Genomic DNA, 24,751 nt, shown 5'->3' with positions numbered 1-24,751 from the left:
GACAGAGAAAGGGACAGATACGGACAGATAGAGAGGAAGGGAGAGAAATGAGATGCATCATTTCTTTGTTGCGGCACTGTTGGGCAGATAAAATGAATTATGCTCACTTTGTTAAAGAGGCCGTTGCCCAGGTGATATTAATGTGTGTTGAGAATCCTTGTAGCCTGGGGCTTGGTTTTGGGATTAAGCCTTTCCCACCCTTTTTGATGTGGGGCGGTACAATCCAATCATGCCCCAGAAGTGTCTTTGTATTAGAGACCTCCCTACTTTGTATATTGGATTAGAGGTTGTGAAGCTACAGTATAAAGTGGGGGCAAAACGGGAGTTTGCCCTCTTGGTTCCTGAGATTATCATTAGAGGAGAGAGTAGAGCCAGCAGCGGAAGGAGGCCACGTGGAGGAGGCCAGGAAAAGCAGCCAAGATGGCGGAGTGCTGAGTGAGATGCTAGTTTGTACAGAGTTTGTATCTGGGATAAGGAAGGAGATGGGGAACTGAGGAGAATAAGGCTGGTGAGCTAGAAACCTTTGATTCTAGGAAACTCGGATAAGTCAGTGGCTTTGTGAGCACTGAATGTGATTGGGTTTTGGAGCCCAGTGTGTATTTTTTACTTGCCCGCCAGGTGCAAGCTAGAATTAAAGACTATGGCCCACCAGTTTGTGGCTCCGTTGTTTCTTTACCGACTGTCCGAATCCAATGCGAACCTGCATGGACCAGGCTGCTGTGATAGTGGCCTTGGCCCTGGCTCCTGGCTCTACAGGCACCTTAGTTGTCCATTGATTGTTTTCTCATATGTGCCTTGACTGCAGGCCTTCAGCAGACCGAGTAACCCCTTGCTCAAGCCAGCAACCTTGGGCTCAAGCTGGTGAGCTTTGCTCAAACCAGATGAGCCTGCACTCAATCAAGCTGGCGACCTTGGGGTCTTGAACCTGGGTCCTCCGCATCCCAGTCCCATACTCTATCCACTGTGCCACCGCCTGGTCAGGCTGTTCTTCTGAAAAATTACAGAGATTTATCCAAAGCACACAGATTCGGAAGTGGCAGTGTGAGAATAGAAGAATGTAAGAATGCAAACCTGAGGAGGAAAATCCTACTGGTGATGTTGCAGGGCCAAGAACTGGAGTAGATTTACAGCTCCAGCACTTTGCTGAAGGATATACAGAACTTAGGGACAGAGGGCCAGACAATGGACAATCAGAAGATTCTGAACTGTCTAAAGAGTGGAGAGGTGGTAAGGAATGATGTCAATAGATTTTTAACTTGAATTTATTGGGGTGATATTAGTTAATAAAATTATATAGTTGGCCCTGTCTGGTTGGCTCAGTGGTAGAGAGAGCGTCAGCCCAGTGTGTGGATGTTCCAGGTTTAATTCTCCATCAGGGCACACAGGAGAAGTGACCATCTGCTTCTCCACCCCTCCCCTCTCCTTTCTCTCTATCTCTCTCTTCTCTTCCCGCAGTCATGACTCAGTCGGAGCAAGTAGGCCCCAGGCATTGAGGATGGCTCCGTGGCCTCACCTCAGGAACTAAAATTTCTTAGTCGCCTAGCAACAGAGCAATGGCCCCAGATAGGCAGAGCATCACCCAGTAGGGGGCTTGCTGGGTGGATCCCAGTTGGGGCGTATGTAAGAGTCTGTCTCAGCCTTCCTGCTTCTCTCTTAAAAAAATGTGTAAGTTTCAGGTATACAATTCTATAATACATCATCTGTATATTGTACTGTGTGTTCACCACCCCAAGTCAAGTCTCCTTCCATCATTAATAGATTCTTATCTTCTATTTTAAGGTTGTCTGTGATGGCTGCTGTTGGTCAAATAAGTTTGCAAATATGATGTATATGTTTGCTCACTTATAGTTTGCATTAAGTGTGGGGGACAGGCTGTAAGCAGGCAAGGTAATTATAACCTAAGGCTTAGTTTTAAGGTCAACGCTTTATCCACTGCGCCACCACAGGTCAGGCTTGGCTTAGTTTTAAGACTAAGCCTTTCCCACCCTAAGTGACTTTGTATCGGACTTCCAATATACAAACATTTGGATTAAAGGTTTTGATTTCTACACTATAAAATGAGGCAGAGGAGCCCATGCTGGAGGAGAGCAGAGAAAGGCCATGTGGAGGAGAGGAGAAGCAGCCAAGATGGCAGAGTGCTGAAGGAGAAGCCAGTTTGTACAGAGAGAAGAAGATAGGGAACAGAGGTGAATTAGGCTGGTGAAGTACAAACCTTTGATCCTAGGAAAACTTATTATCATATTCTCCAAGTGGTCCCTTAGAGCTCTAATTACTTGATTTGAAGTGAAGGGTAAACTTTTCTTTTCCTCTTCCACAGCCTTTCTACAACTCTCTCCGAAAAAAATCAAAAACCCTCTCCTTTCACCTCAGTCTGAAACCTTTAATACCCTCAAGGTGGTTGATATGCATAGGGATGCAAAATGAATGTTTATGTATCTTCTTTGCAAGTCCTGCATAGATGGTTTAGCAACTCACTCTGGTATGTGGGGTTGCTTTCTACCTATTGCTTTGTGCTAAGGGTTCTCAGCCAAAACTGAGGGAGAAAGTTGAATTTTAGTAATTTATTACACATATCCATATCTATACCTAAATTTACATGATGTAGCATTATATAGAGCTTGTAGACTGAGAAAGAAAAGATGATACAAAGTGAACAGAGAAAATAATTGTAAAATCACTGTCTGAGTCCATTCAGGCTGCTATAACAGCACAGACTGGGGGCATACAAACAAGACATTTCCTTCTCATAGTTCTGGAGGTTGGAAGTTCCAGATCAGAGTATCAGCAGATTCAGTGCTTGGTGAGAGCCCACTTCCCGATTCTCACTGGGTGGAAATGCAACAGACCTCTGGGGGGTTGCTTATATATGCCATTAACCCCATCCATGAGAACTCTGCACTCATGATCTAATTACCTCCCACCTCCTAGTATGATCACCTTGGGCATTAGGTTTCAACATATGACTTGGGAGGTCACACAAACATTAGGTCAGTAACAGTCATTTTCATGGTGGAGCATCAGCACAAAGGGCCATGAACACTCTCCAGTTTCCATTTCTTCCAAGAGCTGGCTGTTCATCTTTTCCTGGATTCCTGTGCAGGTATGACCCCGTTTTTTGAGGCAACTTGAATGAGCCATTTTTCCTTGCCCCCACAGCCCAAAGAAACCTTTAACACTGGACTTAATTCTTATCAAATATTTCTCTCTAGGACAGATATGTTGATTTCATCTTATTCAGCCCTGCCTTATAAGTCAAGCTAGGAACAACTGGGAACGCTTCAAACACAGGAGCTACAGCATGAACCTAACAGCACAGCAGCTTTTCAGCAGCTCCAACCAGGCCAGATGGAACCTCTTGGCTTACTACCCTATTTCCCCATGTATACTGCTCACAAAAATTAGGGATATTTCAAAATGAATATGAAGTGATTTTTTTAAAAAAAAAGCATTTGATTTTTTTTATTGAACAAAAACATCAGAAAAGCAAAAAGACAAGTAAAGAAAGTTGTTTGATTATGCAAATGAGATGCAAAACCAACTTTTATTTCATGAGTGAAAATGCACCATACAAAAGGCTGGAAGTACTGGAGTATCTGCACATTCCCTGATCCTGTAATTTTTGTGAGCAGTGTATATGACGTTTTCATGTATAAGATGCACCTTAATTTTGGGGCCCGAAATTTGAAAAAAAATGTATTACATAAAATTATTAAACTCAAGTTTTATTCATCATAAAATTCATACAAATCCTCAACACTGCCAAAACTCCTATCCATTAGCTTGCCCTCATCTGTGTCTGATGACAAATCACCGTCTTCAACAATGAGCACAAAAACAAATGCGAAAAAGCAGAAATGCAAGTAAAAAAACTACAACCACTGTATAAGACACACCCAGTTTCAGACCCCAAATTTTTTGAAAAATGGTGAATCTTATACATTGGGAAATACGGTATTTCCTGATTACTTGCTAGGAAACCACTATTTTAAAATGACTCATAAGTAAAGGGGTAGGAACCTTCTAGGGGCAGTGAGCCAGAGAAACATTATCCCCCACCCCCAGGATCTCCCCCCAGGAGGTATTCCTCAAGAATACGTTCACTTCCTAGGTTAAAGTAGAAAGTAAGTTCTTTCTTTAATTTTTCTTTTGGGCTTTGGTTTTCTCTTTGCAGGCCAGAAAAATTATGCTCATTCTTTAGACCTTATTCTACGTTTTATATTTTCTGATTTTTTTTCTCTTTTTAGTAGCATTGCTCGTGACTGTATTCCATGTTCTTTAGCAATTGATTTTTGCCTTTTTTATTCTCCTCATTGGTGGGAAAGTTTTTGGAAGTGCGTAAGCTGCTTGCCTATATCTAGCTCTTTTGTTCTTGTCTGTTCACGAAGGACATTTATTCTTTCCCTGTTTTTCTGGTGTTGTGTTTTGATTCTTTTAAAGAGCTTAGCTTTTATTCACATAAATTTGTGTTTTATGCATAATTTGACTCCATTTCCTTTTAAAATATTTAATTTTTGTTTAAAAATATTCTTAAATACTTAGCTTTAAAAGTAATTATTTTTTAATAATAATATTGGGGAACAAAATTTTTGTTGCATCCACAAAAATACTTGTTCTTACCTAATTTGAGAGTACTGATCTCAAATCTGACATTAGTTATTCTCTGTAAGCTAAAGCTTTTTTGCAATTCAAGATTTAGGTTTTCATCTTATTGTAAAATTTTCAGCATTTAGTTTAACATAATGAAGTAGAATGTCTTCTTGGGCATCATCTTTGTGAAAATATAATAATTTATGTAATGCAGTAAATACACTAATACACTAAAAGATATGATTGCATCAGAATTTGTCTACAATTTTGAAATAGAACATAGTAAAACACTTATTTTAATCATAAAATTTGTGCAAAACATTTAAATTCTATTCAGGCAAAAATTTGCATTTGTAGCTCTTTCTTGCATTTGTATATTTATTGAGGACAATCTCGTTTGATGCTCCAGCAGTAGTCTGCTCATCACTAACAGTTCCAAGATTTTTGGGAAACTTATCAAGGTGATTGCTCAGGAAGTGAATCTTAATGCTCATGTTACATCCAATGTTGCGGAAAGCCAACAGCATCCTTTGAACCAGAAGTTCATAGTTTTTTGCTTTTTTGTTGCCAAGGAAGTTCTTTGTAACTGCCACAAAAGACTGCCATGCTGCTTTTTCCTCCTTATTCATCTTCCTGGCAAATTCTTCATCACGTATGAGGGTTCGAATTTGAGGTCCATCGAATATATCTGCTTTTATCTTCTCGAAAGACAAGGCAGGAAAAGCAGAAATAATATGTTGAAAGCATTCACTTTCTCTATTCAAAGCCTGAACAAACTGCTTCATTAAGCTAAGTTTGATGTGAAGTGGGGGGAAAATGATCCTGTTTCAATTAACTACAGGTTCATTCAAAATATTTTGCACCCCTACTTCTAGAGCTTCATGTTTCAGCCACTCCTTCTGTGTCCAGTGTTTCTCCTGAGCTCAGCTGTCCCACAAACAGAAAGCAAGGATACTTCGTGAAACCTCTCTGTTGTCCTAGCAGGAAATTTAGTATTTTAAGATCCACACAAATGATCCATTTATGCTCCTCATACTTCAGAAAGTCACGAACAATTATTATGTCATTATAATCTTCTCGCAGGTGAGTTGAATAACCAATTGGAACCGCTGCATAAACATTACCGTTGTGTAGGAGAACACATTTCAGACTCTGTTTAGAGCTGTCAAGAAATAGCTGCCATCTGTTGGACTGTAAGTGGTAACACCTAATTGGCTAAGAAGACTACTGATATCATGACAGTAAACAAAGTGTTTGTCTTCGGAAAAAAAATCCACAAAAATTTGTTCACGCTTCCTGAAATGGGATACTTTAGCTGACTGGTGAAGTACATTTTTTTTCTTGAAGCCTGGAGGCTAATAACTCAGCTGCTTTCTTTGATAGGCCCAAATCTCTTACTAAGTCATTCAATTCAGGTTGGCTAAACTGCTGAGGGGTTAATGACTGCTTGGCATCAAAAGAAGACCCTTCAAATTCTACAATCATTTCCTCATGTATCTTATCAAAATACACTTGATCAACATGTTCACTTTCTTCGTACTTAGAAGAAATAAAACCATTGAAAACTGGGACCAGGAGTGTCTCAGAGTGTGGGATAGGTTATATTGCTGAAGGAATATTAGCCGTTTTTCTTGTTGCTGTTTTTTCATATGCCGTTTTTTCTTGTTGATGCCCTTTGTGTGGATCAGACAGAAATAACAGTCACTGCTGTGATCCTTAGGTTCGCACCAAATCATGGGCATACCAGAAGGCATTCCTTTGCATTTTCCTTTTGTCCAGTCATGAAGCATTTCCTCACAATTATGACACACAATATGAGGAGCCCAATTCTTGTCTTGATCACCAAGGGGAACTTGAAAATAGGCAATATATACACCTGTCACAAATGATGAAATATTGTACCTTTGACATTGAAGTGTGTAACAGCCACATATATAACAGAAGGTGTCAGAACTATTACATTTACATCTACTCGAAGAAGCCATGATTCAGTCTTAAAACAAAATAAGAGGGTGTTTTTATCAGATAATAATTTTTTACATTTAAAAACAACTACAATTATGTAAAAGTGGTGTTTGTAAAACATTAATTGCCTTGTGATTATGCTCTATCCAAGAGTCATTGCCCTTTAACTCCAATTTAAAAACCAATGCATGTCATTAACTGTAACAAAAGGAAATTAAAATTGCATAAAAACTAGAGCATGTATCAAATAACGGATTTCATATTTGGAATCAGCGATGCAGAAATATATAGAAACAGTTCTAAAACCTCATGCAACAGAAAAATGAAAAAAAAATTGTTCCCCAGTGAAATAATTATAATTATTTGAAACTAATTAAGGGTCTTTTATTTTATTTTATTTTATTTTTTTTAAACTTATGTCTTGGCTTTACATTTTTTATTTTCATTTTCTTCCCTTACTCTGTTTTTTTAAATTGCTGTTTGGTTTTATGATTTGTTTTTCTCATAGGCAGCAAGAGGGGATATGTGGTGTGAAGAAAAGATGGCAGTAGGAAGAGGCCACAGGACACAAGGGCATTTCTCCTGTCCTTCTGAGCTCTGAAGGCACCCTCAGAGCCTCCTAAAATGACTCCCTATCCCTTTTTTTTTTTTTTTTTTTTTTTTATTTATTTTTACAGAGGCAGAGATAGACAGGGACAGACAGACAGGAACGGAGAGAGATGAGAAGCATCAATCATCAGTTTCTCGTTGCGACTTCTTAGTTGTTCATTGATTGCTTTCTCACATGTGCCTTGACCGCGGGCCTTCAGCAGACCGAGTAACCCCCTGCTGGAGCCAGCGACCTTGGGTCCAAGCTGGTGAGCTCTTTGCTCAAGCCATATGAGCCCGCGCTCAAGCTGGCCACCTCGGGGTCTCGAACCTGGGTCCTTCCGCATCCCAGTCCGACGCTCTATCCACTGCGCCACCACCTGGTCAGGCTCCCTATCCCTTTTGTAATGACATTTGTCCTGCTTTAGGGCAGCCCAGCATCTTTTGAGCACCCTGTCTGGCAGTGTATCAGCTTTCTTCTTCACACTTGTTTACCACAGTTTTATAAAACCTCAGATCTTGCTTCCAACGTAGGGTCTGTGAAGGGAGCACAAGCTTCCCCCATGAACCTCCCACTCTTCTGTTTACGTTTCACTGGGCAGAACTCTGCATCTCTAGCTCTGAGGGACTGCGGCAGTGAGAACAATATAGAACTCTCAAACTTTTTCAAAACCCTTAATTTTTTTTTTTGTCTTAAGATAATCTCAAACTTACAGAGAAGTTTCAAGTATAGTACAAAAAGGTTTTTCCTTGAACTACTAAGAATAAGTTGCTAACTAATGCCCAACACACCTGAAAAATTAATGTGTGTTTCCTACAAACAAGGATATCGTTCTACAAATTACGTAACTACAACACAATCCTGGATGTCAGAAAACTGACATTGGTATAGTACCACCTTTTAATCCCCAGATGCCCAAATGTTTTGTCATTTGTTCCAAGAATCTCCTGTACAGCAAAGTATCTACTTGGAAATCACCTGTTGCATTTTCCAGCCATGTTTCTTTATCTCTTCCATGTGGACCAGTCCTTTCATTTTTCCTTGACTTCCATGATCTTGACCCTTTTGAATATTACAGGCCAGTTATTTTATAGGTGTCCCTCTTAGTGGGTTAGTTTGTTTCCTCCTAATTAGATTCTGGAGGAATGTCACAGGAGTGTCTGTTTTTCTCATTGCATCCAATCAGATGGAGTTCAATTTTAATTTATCCCATTATTGAAGAGGTTTGCTTTCGTGACTGAAGCTAGTGCCTGCTGGGCTTTTCCATTATAATATTTTTCTTTTTTTCCTTTGTGATTAAAAAGCATTTTGTGGACAGTGCTTTAAAACTATTTAGATACACCATTTCAAATCAAAATTAAATTTATTCACTTATTTATATTTGTTTAGAACTGAGTCAGCAAACTCTTTGTGTAAAGGGTAAACAATAGTACTATCTTGTAAATATTTCAGGCTTTGCAAACCAAGAAAGCAAACTGCGGGTATTATATAAATACTTTATTAAAATTTCCACAAAATTTTAGTGATAAAATTAAAAATATAATTCTTGAGGCCCCCCCCTTTTTTTTGTAATGCAGGTTTCCTAATGAGAATGGAATTCTTTTGAAGGGGGAAGATTAGACTCAGTTGGGGTCCAAAGTTAGTGTTGCAATCAAATTGATTGCCAAAGTCCACCCACTGAAACCATTTTTAGTTTGTGGGCCATACTAAACAAATAGCAGGCTGGCTTTGGTCCACATGCCATGGTCTTCTGACTCACAGGTTTGCCTTCCTCTCAATGGGTTATAATCTGTCACTAACATATATCTTGATGTTCAAATTGTCTCTGTTTGACTGGTACCAGCCCCTTCAGGCTGGCTTCTGTGTCCTGTTGCCACGTCCCCATCATTCTCTAAGTATTTCAGGGCCTTTAGCATAAAATGCTCCAGGCTCATTTCATATTTTTTCTGCCCAGTCCTGAAAGCAGCTATTTTTTTTCAAAGAGCCCTGGTATCTTTCAGCAGAACATAATAGTCAGAAGCTCCAATTTGGATGCTCTTCCCAGGCCCTTTCAGTGAACAGAGCAAGGATTACATGTGTTTACCCAGACCTTCTATTGTGATCTGATACCAAGGGGTTTTCTGCTTTTCTCCCTTTCCATGCTTTTCCAACAGATCTGGCTCCACTATAATTAAAGTACTTTCTTATTTGATCAATTTTCTCTATAAGTAACCAATTTCCCATCCTTGGGCCAACTCCACCCCTTTTTGATGCCTCCTCCATCTTGCTTAGACTCTGATGTCCTTCTCTGGGCCACCCTTTGTGTGGATGTCTGGTCATAATGCGCAGGCTCTGACTCCCCATGGCAAGCTGTTCTTTAATGTGAAACCTCTACTTTGCTCTGTTTAGGCCAGCCCTCCGAAGGACACTACCATTCTCATGAATGCCTTTCTCACATGCCTTCCCTTTGAACTCCAACACTTTTTAGGGCTGTCCCCACCCTTTCCACCCTACTTGGGGTCTGACTCCCCACATCAGTGATTCCCCCACCATGTGGATGTCTAACCTACTCTGCTCAGGCACTAATAGCCCATCACCTATATGCCTTCCTCATTCTGCTTGGGGTCCAATACCCAATGCCAGGTCAATCCTGTCCATGGATCTCTAACTTTCTCTGCCCTATCTAATGACTTCAGGACTGAATTGTTTAGGAAGGGGAAGGATTAAGGCTGCTTCTAAAAATCTTTACATGGTTATCACATTTTTTTTTTTAAAAAAAGGTGTAATAGCTAATACTCGTGGTGTTTCTTAGGTGCTAGACATTGTTCTAAACACTGAACCCAAGTAATCCTCAGAGCATCTCTGGGAGGTTACATAATTATATCTCTTATATTGGTGAGAAATTTGACACAGAGAGATTTAGTAACTTGTCCAAGGTAACGTAGCTTGTAAGTGATGAACCAGGACTCAAGCAAATCAATTTTAGAGTTTGTGCTGTTAACCACTGTGCTATTAACCACTGTGCTATACCACATACTGTAAACAAAACTCATCAAATACAGTTAAGTTTTACAGTGAACCATCTTCATTTCATTCCCTTCCTCGTGTTTCCCAGAGAAAACATTAGTTATTTGGTGAAAGTTATTCCTATGCATGTGTTTATAATTTCATTGTACATTTAGTATTACTTTGCATGGTTTTAAATTTTATAAATATTATGCTTAATGTATTATGTTGTAAATTTTTTCTTTCTACATGATGATTTTGAGCTTTATCTATATTACAATGTATAGCTTTGATCCATTCCTTAAAACTGTTGTATAATATATTGCATACCACAATTTATCCATTTTTCTATTGATGGAAATTTAAGTTATTCACAATTTTTCACTATTAAAAACATTGCTGAAATGAACATTTTTATCTTTCTATGCAATTTTACAAGTATCTTTAGACTAGGTACCTAGTGGTGGATAAGCTATGTGCATTTTTTTTTAAGTAAGCAAGAGAGAGAGAGACAAACAGGAAGGGAGAGAGATAAGAAACATCTACTCATAGTTAAGGCACTTTAGTTGTTCTTTGATTACTTCTCATATATGCCTTGACCAGGATGCTCCAGCTGAGCCAGTGGCCCCTGCTCAAGCCAGTGACCTTGAACTCAAGCCAACCACCTTGGGCTTCAAGCCAGTGACCATGGGGTCATGTCTATGATACCATGCTCAAGCTGGTGACCCCACACTCAAGCTGGTGAGCCATTGCTTAAACTGGTGGCTTGAGGGTTTCAAACTGGGTCATCAGCATCCTAGGTTGACACTCTATTCACTGCACTGCCATCAGTCAGGCACTATGTGCATCTTGAACTTGGCCAAATTATCTTTCCAAAATGATTTTACCAGTTTACATTTTAACAAGTGGTGAATTAGTTTATATATTTTTCTACTTTCTTGCCAGTGTCTAGTTGTCAGACTTTTAAAATTTTCCAAGATGGGTATAAATATTTTTTATTGATTTTTGAATTTATATATCCCTGGTTACTAGTGAAGTTGAGAATATTGGGGTTTCTCTTTGATGAATTATCTATTTATATCACTTGTCTATGGGTTCATTTTTTTTTTCTGATTCTGAAGAATTTTTATTTATTTATTTTTTGCATGCACATGCATGCATGCATGTGAGTGACAGACATACAGACAAACAGAAAGGGGAAGAGTTGAGAAGCATCAACTCATAGTTGCATTATTTTAGTTGATTATTATTGTATCTCATATGTACCTTGACTGGGGGGGCTCAAGCCAAGCCAGTGACCTCTTCCTCAAGCCAATGACCTTGGACTCAAGCTAGCAATCTTGGGCTTCAAGCCAGTGACCTTTAGGGTCAAGTCAGCAACAATCAGATCATGTCAATAATCCCACACTCAAGTCAGTGACCCCGTGCTCAAGCTGGATGAGCCTATGCCCAAGCAAGCGACCTCAGAGTTTCAAACTTGGGACCTCCAACTCCCAGGTTGATGTTCTACCCACTGCACCACCACCAGTCAGGCTGAAGACTATTTTTAAATATAATATGGGTATACATCCTTTGTTTAGTTATATATGTTGTAAATAACTTCTCTTATTGTATGGCTAATTTTTTCATTTAATAAATGATATTTTTGTTATACAGAAGATTATAATTTTCAGCCAATCAAATTTTATAGTTTATAGTTTACATTTTCTGTGTGTTGTTTTAAAATGGCTTCCCTACATAAAAGGCATGAAAATATATCTATATTTTCTTTTAAATATTTAAGTTTTGTTCTTGAAACATCTAGGTTTCTACTCCAACTGAAATTTATTTTTGTGAATGCTAAGAGGTAAATACCTAATTTATTTTTTTAGATGGGTACCCAATTGTCTCTGCATCATTTATCTACAAGCCCATTTTTTCCCTGTTAATTATAGTGTCATCTCTGTGGTTTATCAAGTTTCTGCACGTGTGTGTCTGACTCTGGGTTCTCTCATCTGTTCCACTGGACTGTTTGTCTCTATTTGTACAAATACCACACTGTCTTAATTATGTTAGTTATTAAAAACAAATCCTCACTTCACTTCTCTTAGGACAAGACTTTTTTCCTTCTTTCCTGAATGAGCTTGGCTTTTTGTTTTTTCATATTAATTTTACATTTGGCTTGTCAAGATTTTTGCTTGCTAGCTTTTTTACAACTTTATTGAGGTATAATTGATGTACAAAAACTACACATTTCTAACGTACAATTTAGTAGGTTCAACATATGTATATTCCGCTAAAGTCATTAGCACAATCAAGTAAATGAATATATCTTTGGCAGACAGGCTAAAAGATGGCTGCCTCCAATTGTCTCTGCTTCCTACTATTTATGCTCTCATGTACCCCTAATATTGTCAGAATGTTTTTGTCAGTTCAAAATTGATATGTTGTAATCCTAATGCCCAAGGTGTTGGTATTAGGAGATGAGCCTTTGGGAGGTGATTAGTCATGAGGATAAAACCCTCATGAAAGGAATTAGTGATTTATAAAAGAGGCTCCAGAAAGCCAGCCTGCCCCTTGTACCATGCGAGGACACAGAGAGAAGGTACCAGCTATGAACCAGGAAGCGCGTCCTTAGTAGCTACCACGTGGAATCTGCTGGCACCATGATCTTGGACTTCTGACCTCCAGAACTGTGAGAAATAAATGTGTGTTGTTTATAAACCACTTAATCTATGGTATTTTGTTAGATCACCCCAAATGGATTAAGGCAACCCCTTTGTATAGGCAGAAACTGTGACTTGTTTCTAATCAATAGAATTATAGCAAAGATGATAGGAAGTCACTTCTGTAATTATATTACATAAAATTGTGATTTCTATCTAACAGACTCTCTCCCTTGCTAGATTTGATAAAACAAACTTGCCATGCTGTGAGCTGCACTATGGGGATGTCCACATGGCAAGCAACTGAGGGCAGCCTCTAGCCAATAGCTAGTAAGAAACAGGGCCTCAGTCTTCCGGCTCTCAAGGAACTGAAACTGCTAACAACCATATGATCTTGGAAGAAGACTCTTTCTCAGTCCCTCCTTGAGATGAGACTACAGCCCCAGCCAATACCCTGACCACAACCTTGTGAGAGACCCTGAAACAGAGGATTTGGATACCTGACCCATAGAATCTATGAGAGGGTAAATATGTGTTGTTTTACATTGCTAAATTTGTAGTAATCTATAATGTGACAATGAAGAATCTAATACAATATTCATCACTCCTCAAAGTTTTCTTGTGCCTTTTGGCAATCCATCCCATTCTTCTTCCCTAATTTTATTTCCAGGCAACTACTTGTCTGATTTCTGTCACTATAATTTAAATTTTATTTTCTAGGATTTTATGTAAATAGAATCAAACAGTATTTTTTCACTCAAGGCAATTATTTTGAGATTCATCCATGTTGTGCATGTATAGTTTGTTTCTAAACTTTTTATTGTTGAGTAGTGTGCCATTATTTGCATAAACCACAATTTGTTTATCCATTTGCTTCTTGATGGATATTTGCATTGTTTCTAGTTTGGGGCCTGTGTTAGTTTCCTTGTTACCGATGTAACAACAAATTACCATAAACTTAGCGGCCTAAGACAAACAGAGTTATTCTTTTTACTGAGAGTCAGAAGCAAAAATGAGTCTTAACTTAGAAGGTTAGGCCCTGGCCGGTTGGCTCAGTGGTAGAGCGTCAGCCTGGCGTGCAGGAGTCCCAGGTTTGATTCCCGGCCAGGGCACACAGGTGAAGCGCCCATCTGCTTCTCCACCCCTCCCCCTCTCCTTCCTCTCTGTCTCTCTCTTCCCCTCCCGCAGCCAAGGCTCCACTGGAGCAAAGATGGCCCGGGCACTGGGGATGGTTCCATGGCCTCTGCCTCAGGCGCTAGAGTGGCTCTGGTCGCAACAGAGCGACGCCCCAGATGGGCAAAGCATCACCCCCTGGTGGGTATGCCAGGTGGATCCCGGTCGGGCGCATGCGGGAGTCTGTCTGACTGCCTCGCCGTTTCCAGCTTCAGAAAAATACAAGAATTTGGGACATCAGAGTAATGGCGGGGTAGGAAGCGATACCGATAAATCTCCCCCAAAACTCAACAAGATCTTCAACCAGAAACAGAAAAACCTATACTTGGAGCTTCCAGATGCTTCGCAATACACCCAAAGGTATGATTGAGTGAAAAATTGGCTAAATATATAACCAAACCCCGAAGGAAATAGGGAGTAAGAAATGCTCCGCCTTCCTCACTAACCTAAACAGGGCGGCTTTCTCTGGTAACTGTGAATATAGAAACTGAGGCGGGCAAAGGGGGTGAATAGATCCAGGCCGCGACACAAACAGCCGAACCAGGCTGTGGCACGGAGATCCAAGCCGAGGAAAATCTGATCCTGTGGCAACCCGGGCAATACAAGCTAACACTCGCGCCAAACCCAAACAAAGAAAGACAAGCGGAGCGGCCATTTTACCCGGTCTCCTGGTCGGTGCGCAGTTAGTGGGCGAGAATTTCTTCCTAGGCCCCGAGAGTGGGTGCCCGTGTTGCCCCACGGAGAGGCAGGGTCAGAGGCCTTTGCATGGGCCGAGGGCAGAGTCTCTGGGCAGCCCCAGCTCCCTGGGAAAGCCACACACGGGAGGGAGGGAGAACTAATTCCAACGGTGGAGATTTTCCGTGCTGGAGGCTGTTTCACTCAGAGGGAAACGCGGCTGGCCTCATATCCTGGTTTGCGCGCGCAGATAAGGAGTGAGCGATTCCTTCGAGTGCCTCGGCAGTGCGCGCCCGTGTTATCGCACAGAGGGGCAGAGTCAGGGGCCTTTGTGTGGGCCAAAGCGGAATCTCGGGCCGCCCCAGCACCTTGCAAAAGCCGTGCACGAGGACGGAGCAAGACTCACTTCCAACGCTGCAACTTTTCCCTGCAGTTGGGGGTTTCACTCAGAGCGTGAGACTGGTGGCCAGATATCCTGGTCGCAGACAGTGAGAGTTTCCTCCAAGCGCCCCGGAAGTGGGCGCCCGCTTGTGTTACCAGACAGAGTGGCAGAGCCAGAGGTCTTTGAGTGGGCGGAAACCCCGCCTGATTATGCTAGCAGCTATGACTGACTGAGCCTTACCCAGAGCCCTGTGCTGAGTGGAAATAGAGTGGGGAGTTGCCAGCTCTTTGAGCCTCTTACTATCCAGGCAGAGGCAGCAGCAACCCCATAGCTGGATTATCAGGCTACTAATTGAGGAAGGAAAGACTAGGAGAAAGGCTCCAGGAACACGGACTCTCTCACTGTCGGAGCCTATAAATGCTAATGAGCTTCGACTGCCAACGAGACTAAAGCACAATACATGACATCGCCATAGAGACTTATCAACTGCAATCCTCTACCTGAGCGTGCCAAAGGGGCAGAACCCGGGGTACAGAGTCACCGACCAGGAAGAGGGAGAGAAAAGAAAAAGCAAGAAGATAACCTCTCAAAATCAAGAATAATCTGCAGACTTTATAACCTATCCCATTTTATTATATTTGTTTGTTTGTTTCTCTTATCTTCATTCTTGATACTTTTTTTTCCTCCTCCAATTTGGCCGATTAACTCTCTGCCGGTCTTACTCTCTCCTCTCCTTGAACTACACTACCCATAAGTGTTACATCTCCCATTATCTTTTCTTTCCTCTTCCTTTCTCTCTATGAGGGTTGCACTCCAAAACCCTTAACTCTCTCTCTCTCTCTCTCCTTTCTTTTTTCTTCTTTTAGTGATTCCCTCTTTTTTTCTCTCTCTCTCTTTCTTTTCTCCCTCTATATTAGTTTCTTCCTTTCTCCTTTACATCTCCTCTCATTCAAACCTCAATAACAAACAAATTATCTTATCTGGGACTCAAACTTATGTTTGTGGCATTTTGGGGGGTTTTTACTTCACCTTTTTAACTCACTAGCAGTGCTCCCATCCCTGGCTCTCCATATTATCTAGTTCTTGTTCCACTAAATACAATAGTAATTTTTTAATTTGTCCCCCCATTTTTCCATTTTCCTCTTATTCCTCTCATCATAACTCTTAGACAACCAACACCTAAAAGCAAATCATTTTATTCTTGACCCAAATTTTTTCCTTATTTGCTTTTTGTGGGTCCATACGCTCTTTTTTTTCTCTCTCTTTTTTCTTTTTCTTTTTCTTTTTTTTTTTGCCCCTTTATTACTTTTCCCCAATTCAGGCCCTCCATCACAGGCATTGTTTGTTATAATTCACAGTCCACCACAAGATTTTCTCAAGAAAGAGGGGAGAGGAGAGGAGAGGAAAAAAGGAAGGGGGGAATAATTTCCTTTATTTAAATTTTTATTTTATTTAATTTTTCTTTATTTCATTATTAATTTTTTTTAAAAAAACAACTCTTTTCGATTTTTTATTTTTTTTATTATTTTTTAACTTTTTATTCTTTATTAAATCTCATTAATACTATCAACAAAACCACCCTCAGATGCCATTAAGGAAGAGAAAATCGAATATCATGGATACAAAAGAAAGAGAGGTAAAACAGCTAGATGAGGAAAAATCTATGGAGAAAAAATTTAATATACTGGAAACCTTGGAGTTAAATGACAGAGAATTCAAGATAGAAATCCTAAAAATTCTCTGAGATATACAAGAAAACACAGAAAGGCAATTTAGGGAGCTCAGAAAACAACTCAATGAACACAAAGAATATATGTCCAAGGAAATTGAAACTATAAAAACAAATCAAACAGAGATAAAAAAAACTCAATTCACGAGCTGAAAAACAAAGTAACAAGCTTAGCTAATAGAACAGGTCAGATAGAAGAGAGGATTAGTGAAATAGAAGACAAGCAACTTGAGGCAAAACAGAAAAAATTTAAAAAAATGAGATAGCCCTACAAGAATTATCTGACTCCATCAAAAAGAATAACATAAGAATAATAGGTATATCAGAGGGAGAAGAGAGAGAAAATGGAATGGAGAACATACTCAAACAAGTAATAGATGAGAACTTCCCAAGCCTGTGGAAAGAACTAAAGCCTCAAGTTCAAGAAGCAAACAGAACTCCGAGTTTTCTTAACCCCAACAAATCTACTCCAAGGCATATCATAATGAAATTGACACAAACCAACAGCAAAGAAAAAATTCTCAAGGCAGCCAGGGAAAAGAAGAATACAACATATAAAGGAAAGCCCATTAGATTATCATCAGATTTCTCAGCAGAAACTCTACAAGCTAGAAGAGAGTGGACCCCAATATTTAAAGTCCTGAAAGAGAGGAACTTACAGCCACGAATACTATACCCATCAAAGCTATCCTTCAAATATGAAGGAGAAATAAAAACATTCACAGATACAGAAAAGATGAGGGAATTTATCATCAGAAAACCCCCACTCCAGGAATTACTAAAGGGGGTTCTCCAATCAGATACAAAGAACAAAAAAAAAACAGAGCCACAAGTAAAAGCTCCAAGAAGAACACAATAAAACCAAATTTAAACTGTGACAACAACAAAAAGAAAGGGGGGGAGAAGATGGAGATTAACAGTAGCATAGGACGATGGAGTGCAAAAGTACTCACAAAATAGTTCACTACAATGAACAGGGTAGGGACCCTTTTCATTACTCAAAGGTAACCACCATTGATAAAACCACCACAGAAGCACATGAGATAAAAGAGATAGCAACAGAGGAAAGATGTATGGAATACAACCAAATAAAAACAAAAGATAGCAAAACGAAAGAGAAGGATCAAACAAGACACAAAACTAACAGAAAGCAAGATATAAAATGGCAATAGGGAACTCACAAGTGTCAATAATTACACTAAATGTAAACGAATTAAACTCACCAATAAAAAGGCACAGAGTAGTAGAATGGATTAAAAAAGAAAATCCAACTGTATGCTGCCTACAGGAAACTCATCTAAGTAACAAGGATAAAAACAAATTCAAAGTGAAAGGCTGGAAAACAATACTCCAAGCAAATAACATCCAAAAAAAAGCAGGCGTAGCAATACTCATATCGGATAATGCTGACTACAAGACAGGAAAAGTACTCAGAGACAAAAATGGCCATTTCATAATGGCTAAGGGGACACTGAATCAAGAAGACATAACAATTCTTAATATATATGCACCAAACCAAGGAGCACCAAAATATATAAGACAGCTACTTATTGATCTTAAAACAAAAACTGACAAAAATACAATCATACTTGGAGACCTCAATACACTGCTGACGGCTCTAGATCGGTCATCCAAACAGAGAATCAACAAAGACATAGTGGCCTTAAACAAAACACTAGAGCACCTGGATATGATAGACATCTACAGGACATTTCATCCCAAAGTGACTGAGTATACATTTTTCTCCAGTGTACATGGATCATTCTCAAGAATTGACCATATGTTGGGCCACAAAAACAACATCAGCAAATTCAGAAAAATTGAAGTTGTGCCAAGCATATTTTCTGATCATAAAGCCTTGAAACTAAAATTCAACTGCAAAAAAGAGGAAAAAAATCCCACAAAAATGTGGAAACTAAACAACATACTTTTAAAAAATGAATGGGTCAAAGAAGAAATAAGTTCAGAGATCAAAAGATATATACAGACTAATGAAAATGACAATACGACATATCAGAATCTATGGGATGCAGCAAAAGCGGTGATAAGAGGGAAGTTCATATCACTTCAGGCATATATGAACAAACAAAGAGAGAGCTCAAGTGAACCACTTAACTTCCCACCTTAAGGAACTAGAAAAAGAAGAACAAAGACAACCCAAAACCAGCCGAAGAAAGGAGATAATAAAAATCAGAGCAGAAATAAATGAATTAGAGAACAGAAAAACTATAGAAAAAATTAGTAGAACAAGGAGCTGGTTCTTTGAAAAGATCAACAAAATTGACAAACCCTTGGCAAGACTTACCAAGGAAAAAAGAGAAAAAAACTCATACAAACAAAATCCAAAATGAAAGAGGAGAAATCACCACGGACACCGTAGATATACAAAGAATTATTGTAGAATACTATGAAAAACTTTATGCCACTAAATTCAACAACCTAGAAGAAATGGATAAATTCCTAGAACAATACAACCTTCCTAGACTGAGTCAAGAAGAAGCAGAAAGCCTAAACAGACCTATCAGTAGAGAAGAAATAGAAAAAACCATTAAAAACCTCCCCAAAAATAAAAGTCCAGGCCCTGACGGCTATACCAGCGAATTTTATCAAACATTCAAAGACTTGGTTCCTATTCTACTCAAAGTCTTCCAAAAAATTGAAGAAGAAGCAATACTTCCAAACACATTTTATGAGGCCAACATAACCCTCATACCAAAACCAGGCAAGGATAGCACACACACAAAAAAACTACAGACCAATATCTCTAATGAATACAGATGCTAAAATACTAAACAAAATACTAGCAAATCGAATACAACAACATATTAAAAAAATAATACATCATGATCAAGTGGGATTCATCCCAGAATCTCAAGGATGGTTCAACATACGTAAAGCGGTTAACGTAATACACCATATCAACAAAACAAAGAACAAAAACCACATGATCTTATCAATAGACGCAGAAAAGGCTTTCGATAAAATACAACACAATTTTATGTTTAAGACTCTCAACAAAATGGGTATAGAAGGAAAATATCTCAACATGATAAAGGCCATATATAATAAACCATCAGCTAACATCATATTAAATGGCACTAAACTGAAGGCTTTCCCCCTTAAATCAGGAACAAGACAGGGTTGTCCACTCTCTCCACTCTTATTTCATGTGGTACTAGAGGTTCTAGCCAGAGCAATCAGACAAGACAAAGAAATAAAAGGCATCCATATCGGAAAAGAAGAAGTAAAGGTATCCCTTTTTGCAGATGATATGATCCTATACATCGAAAACCCCAAAGAATCCACAAAAAGACTACTAGAAACAATAAGCCAATACAGTAAGGTCGCAGGATACAAAATTAACATACAGAAGTCAATAGCCTTTCTATATGCCAACAATGAAACAACTGAGAAGGAACTCAAAATAATAATCCCCTTCACGATTGCAACAAAAAAAATAAAATACTTAGGAATAAACATAACAAAGAATGTAAAGAACTTATATAATGAAAACTATAAACCATTGTTAAGGGAAATCGAAAAAGATATAATGAGATGGAAGAATATACCTTGTTCTTGGCTAGGAAGAATAAATATAATCAAGATGGCTATATTACCCAAAGCAATATACAAATTTAATGCAATTCCCATCAAACTTCCAATGACATTTTTTAAAGAAATAGAGCAAAAAATCATCAGATTTATATGGAACTATAAAAAACCCCAAATAGCCAAAGCAATCCTAAAGAAAAAGAATGAAGCTGGGGGCATTACAATACCTGACTTCAAACTCTATTATGGGGCCACGACAATCAAAACAGCATGGTATTGGCAGAAAAATAGACACTCAGACCAATGGAACAGAATAGAAAGTCCAGAAATAAAACCACATATATATAGTCAAATAATTTTTGATAAAGGGGCCAACAACACACAATGGAGAAAAGAAAGCCTCTTCAATAAATGGTGCTGGGAATACTGGAAAGCCACATGCAAAAGAATGAAACTGGACTACAGTCTCTCCCCCTGTACAAAAATTAACTCAAAATGGATCAAAGATCTAAACATAAGACCTGAAACAATTAAGTACATAGAAGAAGACATAGGTACTCAACTCATGGACCTGGGTTTTAAAGAGCATTTTATGAATTTGACTCCAATGGCAAGAGAAGTGAAGGCAAAAATTAATGAATGGGACTACATCAGACTAAGAAGTTTTTGCTCAGCAAGGGAAACTGATAACAAAATAAACAGAAAGCCAACTAAATGGGAAATGATTTTTTCAAACAACAGCTCAGATAAGGGCCTAATATCCAAAATATACAAAGAACTCATAAAACTCAACAACAAACAAACAAACAAACAATCCAATAAAAAAAATGGGAAGAGGATATGAACAGACACTTCTCCCAGGAAGAAATACAAATGGCCAACAGATATACGAAAAGATGCTCATCTTCTTTAGCTATTAGAGAAATGCAAATCAAAACGGCAATGAGATACCACCTCACACCTGTTCGATTAGCTATTATTAGCAAGACAGGTAATAGCAAATGTTGGAGAGGCTGTGGAGAAAAAGGAACCCTCATCCACTGTTGGTGGGAATGTAAAGTAGTACAACCATTATGGAAGAAAGTATGGTGGTTCCTCAAAAAACTGAAAATAGAACTACCTTATGACCCAGCAATCCCTCTACTGGGTATATATCCCAAAAACTCAGAAACATTGATACGTAAAGACACATGCAGCCCCATGTTTATTGCAGCATTGTTCACAGGGGCCAGGACATGGAAACAACCAAAAAGCCCATCAATAGATGACTGGATCAAGAAGATGTGGCACATATACACTATGGAATACTACTCAGCCATAAGAAATGATGACATCGGAACATTTACAGCAAAATGGTGGGATCTTGATAACATGATACGAAGCGAAATAAGTAAATCAGAAAAAACCAGGAACTGCATTATTCCATACGTAGGTGGGGCATAAAAGTGAAACTAAGAGACATTGATAAGAGCGTGGTGGTTATGAGGGGGAGGCGGGAATGGGAGAGGGAAAGGGGGAGGGGGAGGGGCACAAAGAAAACAAGATAGAAGGTGACAGAGGACAATCTGACTTTGGGTGGTGGGTATGCAACATAATTGAACGACAAGATAACCTGGACTTGTTATCTTTGAATATATGTATCCTGATTTATTGATGTCACCCCATTAAAAAAAATAAAATTAAAACCCCCAAAGAAACAACAACAACAACAAAAAAGAAAAAAACAAGTAAAAATGAATTTCAAATGATTCCAAATATGTTTTCTGGCACAAAGAAATTAAATTAAATATTAAAAATAAGATGGCAAATCCCTGAAGTCTTTGGACATAAACCAATTCTTCTAAAAATAACCCATGTGTCAAAGAAAAATTCACAAGGGAAATTATACTTTGATCTGAATAAAAATAGAGACATGACATAGAAAAATATGTGGGGTATAGCTAAAGCAATGTTTATAGGAAATTTTATAGCATTAACTACTGTTATTAGAAATGTATATGGATTTACAATGACTTTAACTTCAATTTTAAAGAATTACCAAAAAAAAAAGAAAAAAATAAAAAGACAAATTAGACTTAAAGCAGAAGAAGAGAAATAAAAAGTAATAACCAATGGAGGCAAAAACTAATTCATAGAGAAGATTGATAAGATTGATAAATTTTTAGCCAGATTGATTAGGAAAATAACAGAGAAGACACAATTACCAATATTAATAGTGAAGGAGGGGGACAGTGCTATATATCCTACAGATATTAAATTGTTAAAAATGAGATATAATTCATCATTATAAAAAAACAGCTTTGTGGCAATAAATTTAAAATTTGGCCCTACTCAATGAATTAAGTTAAGTAAAAGAAATGAGGCACAAATATTGGAAAGAAAGAAATAAAACTGTCTTTTCAGATGATATGATTTTCTACAAAATCTACAAAAAAGAAAAAAAGGCAATGAGACCTTTTAAGTGAGTTTGGCAAGACTAAGTAGTACAAAATGAAATTAAGTGTATTTCTACATATTACATTCAAACAATTAGAAATTTAACATTTAAAATATCATTTATAATAGCATAGAAAATATAAACTAGGAATAAATTTGATAAATAATGTCCAAGACCTACACATTAAAAACTACAAAACATTGCTGAGAAAAATCAAAGAAGACCTAAACAAATAGAAAGCTGGACTGTATTCACAAATTAGAAGAGTCAGTATTGTTAATAAGGCATCTTCCCAAATTGGTCTACAGAGCCACACAATCCCAATCACAATCCCAGTGTGCTTTTTGTAAAAATTTGTATCGAGAAGACCTGGAACAGCTAAAATAGATTTGAAAAAAAAACAAAACAAAAACAAAAAACAAAGTTGGAGGACTGATATTGCCTGATATCAAGATTTATTATAAAGCTACTTTAATCAAGACAGTGTAGTATACCTGACTAGGTGCTGATGCAGTAGATAGAGTATCAGCCTGGGACACTGAGGACCCAGGTTCGAGACCCTGAGGTCGTCGGCTTGAGTGCAGTCTTAACCTGGTTTGAGTACGGGCTTACTGGCTTGAGTGTGGGAACATAGACATGACCTAAGGTTGTTGGCTTGAGCCCAAGGTCACTGTCTTGAGCAAGTGGTCACTGGCTCAGCTGGAGTCCCCAGGTCAAGGCACGTATGAGAAAGCAATCAGTGAACAACAAAGGTGCCACAACTATGAGTTGATACTTCTTATCTCTTTCCCTTTCTGTCTTTCTGTCCTTGTCTGTCTTTCTCTCTCTTCTCTCTCTCTTTCTCTCTCTCTCTCTCTCTCACACACACACACACACACACACACACACAAGACACTGTAGTACTAGCATAAAGATAGGTGTAGAAACCAATGGAACAGAATAGAACCTAGAAATAGACCCATACATACATGGCCATTTGATTTTCAAAAAGGATACCTATGCAATTCAATGGTGAGAATAACCTTTCTAACAAACAGTACTAGAACAATTGGATAATCATATTTTAAAAAAAGCCCATCACACTAAATACAGAATTTACTCAAAGATGTACTCAAAGTGAATCACAGACCTATAAGCTAATCTAGCAACTTGTAAAGATAGAAGAAAATCTTTGTGACTGGGTTGAGTGAAGATTTCTTAAATAGGACAGAAAAAGCACAGGCTATTAAAAGAAAAACATCAATATATTAAACTTCATGGAAATTCTATTAGCTATTAATTGCGTAGTAGCTTCAAATGAGACACATTTATTATTTTAAAGAACTGTAGGTCAGAAATCTGACACAAATCACACAGGTTTTGCTGGATTAAAATTAAGATGTGGACAGAGCCAACTTCCTTTCTGGAAGGAGGCTCTAAGGAAGAATCTGTTCTCTTGCCATCTCCAGTTTCTTCAGGCTCCCGATATTTTTTGGCTTTAACCCTTTCCTTCCATCTTCAAAGTCAACAGTGGTGAGTGGAGTGTCCTTCTCACAGGGCCTCCCTCTGACCTTTTCTCCTGCCTCCTTCTTCCACGTTAGGACTCTTGGAACTACATTGGGCCCACCCAGATAATCTAGAATAATTTCCCTATTTTAAGGTCAATTGATTAACAATTTTAATTTCACCAGCAACCTTCCTTCTTCTGTGCCATGCAAGAAAATATATTCACAGGTCACAGAGATTAGAATGTAGAAATCTTTGAGGGGCCTGTATTCTGCCTATCCCCCAAACTAAAATACTTTGCTATTCAAAAACCACTTTTACAAAAATAAGACAAACTGCAGACTAGGAGAAAATACATGCAAAGCATATATCAAACAAAGGATTTGTATCTATAATGTATAAAAACCTCAATAATAATGAGATAAATAATCCAATTAAAAGATGGGCAAAGATTTGAGGATACTTTGCCAAAGACAATATATAAATGGCAAATAGGCACATGAGAAGATACTCAATATCAATGCAAACTGACACTACAAAAAGATAC

The sequence above is a fragment of the Saccopteryx bilineata genome, chromosome 2 (assembly GCF_036850765.1).
Source record: "Saccopteryx bilineata isolate mSacBil1 chromosome 2, mSacBil1_pri_phased_curated, whole genome shotgun sequence".
NCBI lineage: Eukaryota > Metazoa > Chordata > Mammalia > Chiroptera > Emballonuridae > Saccopteryx > Saccopteryx bilineata.
This window is presented reverse-complemented; position numbering follows the sequence as displayed.